Source organism: Triticum urartu, chromosome 1A (genome assembly GCF_056163025.1).
Source record: "Triticum urartu cultivar PI428250 chromosome 1A, HENAU_Tu73, whole genome shotgun sequence".
Lineage (NCBI taxonomy): Eukaryota > Viridiplantae > Streptophyta > Magnoliopsida > Poales > Poaceae > Triticum > Triticum urartu.
In genome coordinates this window covers 29450864-29456346 of record NC_141873.1, presented here as the reverse complement: position 1 = coordinate 29456346, position 5483 = coordinate 29450864, and the positions used below count along the sequence as shown (strand labels likewise).

Sequence of the window (5483 nt, the reverse complement as noted above, 5' to 3'; positions counted from 1 at the left end):
CAACCAATTACTAACTATAAGTATATAGCTAGCCATGTTCTTGATCATGGATTATCTTCTCATGGGTGCTATGTATTAGTGAAGAAACTCATGGTCCTGCACTTCTGCTGTTGCAATTATGTTCTGCAGGTTATGTGTAATAGCTAATGGTGAGGACCACATTCTTTTTTCATGTTGAACTATAATTCTACAAAACATGACCAGCTGACGGCAATACATCAGGTACACACCCTTGACTGTTTAAAGTCAGGAAACACCATTGTCATGACTCATGAGAGCATTTGATGTTCAAGAGTGGATGAAAGCCTCACTTGTAAAAGTCTAGTGTAGGCACGTAACTCTGCATTCTATGACAACATCAAGAGCTTCTTCGGCTATACCATCTGTGGCTATGTACGAACCAGAGATGGAAATGGTTAGCTGACAATATAGAACGTGGCAGCGCTGCAGGTGCAACAAACGCATCCTGCTATACCATCTGTGGCTATGTACAAACAAGGCTAGCTACTGACGCGGTTGAATCCCGGTGAAACAAACTTCGGATCAGGGGGTTGCTGGATATATACAAGTAGATGCCTCAGTGCGTCTATTGGGGGCATCACTTTCTACAGGGGTCTCTTTTGGTATGTATGGCTGTGCCGAGGCTTCAGTTTGCCTATTACATCCTACTGTAGGAGGTTATGCCATTCTTGTGTCATACCACAGATGAGAATTCTCCGTGGACTGCGCCTACCCATTTGACACACTCCGATGTAGACTTATGTTTGATTCAGGACAAAATTGATAGTTTCCGCCGAAAGGTTCTTCACACTATTCAGAGGTGCTGGTGCAAAGGTTGACAGGCATTCCAAGGAAGCCCCTCTCCTTTGCATTAGTACTGATAAGACCCTGCTACTTCTCTCTGACACTATCCCCTCCACGGCACCGACATCTGGTTGTTGCCTCTCTTTCTTATTTGAAAGTTTATCTGGTTCTTGTCTTCAACACTGTTTGCCTATATTTGCACTGGCATCTTCAGTCCAACTCTTGTCACCAATATTTTCAGGTATGCTGACAACATTTGTCGGTGCTGTCATATGATTAGCGTAGCAAGTGATCCCTCCTAATGTCTCTTGAATCGGCGTGCTCGGTGCCAAGGCTGGGGGGATTCTAGAGAAGACATTCCGTTTCCAGCAGTGTGTATTGCTAAGAGAGCAATACCAGATTAGAACAGAAGACAAAAGATTAAATGAAAATTTGAGCACCAAATGCACAGGTATATAACTTGCTGCTCAAATGTGATGTCAATTGAGCTGCAGCCCCCAGGTACGACATCAATAGCTTGCACTTGCAGACAATTGTCATTATTCGAATAGCTGAAAGACAAATCTAGAAAGAACAAAGAATCCAGTTTGGAAGCCCAACAAATGAAATCCAATAGCAGCGCAAGAAGGTACTATGAATATGATTGCCCTACAGACCTGTACTAAGAAAACAACTCCACTAACAAGAATAGAGCAGATTTTCACATGATGAGCACTGCAAAGAACATGTCAAATCGAATTCAGTTTAGATAGGAATAAAGGTGAAGTCTCCCAGATAGCTTACAGAACACAAGCATCCGCTTCCCAGCAGGACTACATTACCATAAAGCTCAGGGGAGGAGGGGGGGAGCCTTCCAGCTGCAACATGCAAAACCTGACAAAACAAACACATGCTACATCCAAACGAATCACGGCGATTGGATTGAGAGCATCCAGTTGACAATGTTAGCGTCCATAGCTCAACTATCAGCTAAATCATGAATCATATGGAGGAAAATATCTATCTCAGCTTTGAGGGAAAAGCCATGCTGCTGGCGTTTTGAGGTCCTTGCATGATCCTGTCGGAAGTGGTATGAAGAAACACTCCCCACCCCTCATGTCATATACCGCACAAGAACTTGGCGCATCCTTCCAGAACCAGTCACAGCTGCCATCATCCATGAAGTAGATGCAATCCCCCTTCAGCTTGTACTGAGACACGTCAACAGATTGGGATGAACTTTGGCTGACAAACAATACCTGGTCATCCCCAAAACCGCTCACCTTCACCCAACTTCGGGACTAGAAGTCTGACTGACACACATCAAATTCGATCCCTACTGGCTTGATACCACCAATCGTGTCATTATCACATATACCAAGTATTGTTCTCTTTACCAGCAGTAGTGCAAAATGAGATTCAACTAGATACGACTCAAAGTAAGAGATGCCACCGTGGATCAAATTAAAGACACAGGGGGCAGCATCGAGTAGACGCTCGATCCGAGAAACCCTTAACTTGCAATTATCATTGTCCTGTCTGACATTGATTGCCAAAAGGTCGTTGAACTCGTCAATGACATACAACATACCTTCATAGAACATCATGTCTATGACCGACCCTTTGCTGCCAAGTCCACTCACCAGCCATGTGGTTGAACCCGGTTGGCAGTACGCAACAGTGCAAAGAGGCCCAATGTCAACGATGGCAGCAATAAGGAGTCCCGAGCACCTGATTACCTTGCGCAGAGATATCGCAGTATCCATCTGTAGCAGAGGACCAGACATATCTTCATCCACGACATCACGACCATTAATAATTCCAACAGGCTCATCCACAAGACAGAAAGAAGATAGTTTAGGAAGCGTCAAGGTGATCTTGGAGAAGGGGTTCATTAGGAAACATGTGTCGTTCTGTGAGAAGACAAGCCAGTCACCGCAGGTGATACAATAGTTGGCACTGACTGGGAGCTTGAAGGACTCTTTTGCCCCGTCTCCACGGGGAAGGCCGAAGAAGGTTCCATCAGGGAATGCAAGCCATGGTAAAGGTGGGGGCAGGCTATGCTCTTGTCTCGAGAAGCGCCAATGGTGACATACAGCAGCGAAGCGCACACGGTCAACGTGGGAAGGGAGGCGACAAAGGACCATACCAGCAAGCTCTGATGGCAGGGCTGACCATGATTGTGGACTGTGTGTCTGCATCATCCTGACAAACGACATTTGCTTCATAGAAGAAAAGAATACTTGTCAGGCTTTGTATAACAAGATTACCACAACGAGATCAGGCAGAGATGGTACATAATATGTCCAGACCACAAATCTAATGTAATTAACTTGCTTTTACAATTTCAGAGTTTAAGAGGCAATCATCAATAGTATTCTCCTTGTTCATTTCAAGTTTCTTGCCTGATCCGTCCACAGAAAGTCACATCTTTTCCACATTAGTAGGAATTCCAAAACAGCTAATCACATTGCATTGCGTGTTTCCACCGTGAAAAAAAATTAAATGTAGAAACGGTTGAGTTTGTACTATGAGTAGAAGAAATACTCTGTTCTGAAAAAAAAGATACCCTCTTCTGAATTAAGCTATGAGCTACACTGATGCTTCAGTGAAAATCGAGCAAACCGCCTATAATCAATCCACAATTTGTCAACAAAAGTGAGAATTTCAGAGCAGTTAATCAATGCATTGTGTGTTTCTACTCATGAATCAAAAAATCAAATCTTTGTATACATTTCTGACTTTTTACTATAAGTGGAAGAACTCCTCTGTTCTGGAAAAAACAAACACACCTTCTTCTGAATTACTATAAGCTACCGGCCGAGGGCCGCCCCCTCTTCCCCTCTGGGCGACACTAATCCTAACCCATCAGCGAAAATCAAGCAAACATGTCACGCAGTTCCATCAGATAAGTACGCATCACAAGATCGCAACGCCACCTCGTGCGGTACGGATAGCATGTCGTCAGGCAAGAGGTGAATCAAGAACCCTAAGGAAATCGCGTCCGAACAAGAAGCTTGGACCAAAATCCTAACAGCGTGACCGGTCCTAACAGCGCGGGCAGTTTGCGTGCGCGGAATCAAGAACATGGCGGCCGCGGGGACCAGAACCCTAACCAAACTGCAACATCAGGACCTGGAATCGGGAGAGAGCACAAGCTTTCATAGGAATCTGCCAAATTAGTAGATAGGAATCTCAACGTTTACCAGATCTTGAGTCGTCTCCTGGAGGGCGGCCTGGCCAGGCCCCGCGCCGTCGCCTCCGGAGTCGCTCCCAGCCTCGTCTCCGGCGGCCATCACTCACGCGAGCTGCCGTGGGAGTGCCGGAATGGGAGTGAGCGGAGAACTGAGGAAGGAGGCCGGCCGTGTGTACAACAAAGTGGACTGATTGTGGGCTATGGATTATTGGGCCTGCCGGCCTATCTTTCGTCTGGCTAGGTTGAAACCTCCTGATGTTTTTCAAATTTGGATCTGAAACTTCTTTAGAACTTATGGACACATGTTTTGTGAACGTCCCATATTTTTTGGAACATTTTACGGAGGTCACAACCTTTGGGATGTTGGATACGCCGGGAGGACAAAGCATGGGCTCAGGAGCAGGCAAGTCGCCAAGGTCTGGTTCTAATATGTTTGTTTTTTACGAAAAGGTTGTCGAAGCAGCTTTTAATTGAAATGTAGGATAAGAGTTAGTTACAGGTCGAGGCCAAAGACGAAAAACACACACCCTCGGATGTGCAACAACAGGTTGCAGCATCTGACACCCTACCGGACTGGTACTAATATGTTAGTGAAGGTCTCAGGCCTACCACATATATTGATCCTTCATATAAATATTGCTCTTGGATACACTTTAAGTGATGGTGATAATATTTAATGATTATTATTCTGATTTTATGTTGAATGGTCCTTGATTTGAGTTTCCCCTGGGGCGAAAATACAACGGTGAACCTAGGTATTGATGCATGCCCTATCACGGTTCACAGAGCATGCCCCATCGCTGTCTACTATCCTGTCGTGAGACTCAACAATTTTCTTCGAGCGAAATCAGCAGGTTGCTTGATTCATGTGATCCACTTCGCGTATGGATGCATGCCCTATCACTGTTCGCACTGCATGTCCAGTCGTTGTCCGCTATCCTATCATGGGACTCATATTTTTTTCGTGTGAAATCAGCAGGTTGCATGATTAATGTAATTTACTTCGCGTATGGATGCATGCCCTATCATTGTTCACACCGCATGCCCTGTCGCTGTCCACTAGCCAATCATTGGATTCAAGAAGTTTCTTGGTGCGAAATCAGCGGGTTGCTTGATTCATGTGATTCCCTTCGTGTATGGATGCATGCACTATCACTGTCCACTAACCGATCCTGGGAATCAACTAATTTTTTAGTGCGAAATCACTAGGTCCCATGATTCATGTGATTCGCTCGCGTATAGTTGCATGCCCTACCACTGTCCACACTACATGCCCCGTCGTGTGGACTCAACCAGTTCTTCGTGCGAAATCGCACGGACTATTGATTCACGTGATTTTATTCACGTATGGCTATCTGCCCCGGCGCTGTCCATACTACATGCCCCGTCGTTGTCCACTAACTGGTCGTGGGACTTAACAATTTTCTTAGTGCGAAATCACCAAGTTGCTTGATTCACGTGATTCGCTTCGGGTATGGATGCATACCCTATCACCATCCACACT

The 5483-nt window shown here is 45.4% G+C and overlaps 1 non-coding gene across 1 annotated transcript; it reads right to left on the bottom strand.

Moving 5' to 3' along the window:
* Window positions 1-1483: 1483 nt before the first annotated feature.
* On the bottom strand, window positions 1484-4190 carry LOC125544211 (uncharacterized). Its single transcript, XR_015617620.1, has 2 exons — window positions 3990-4190; window positions 1484-3005 (listed from the first exon to the last, which is right to left on the bottom strand). It is a non-coding gene; the product is annotated as an uncharacterized LOC125544211 (transcript).
* Between the last annotated feature and the right edge of the window lie 1293 nt (window positions 4191-5483).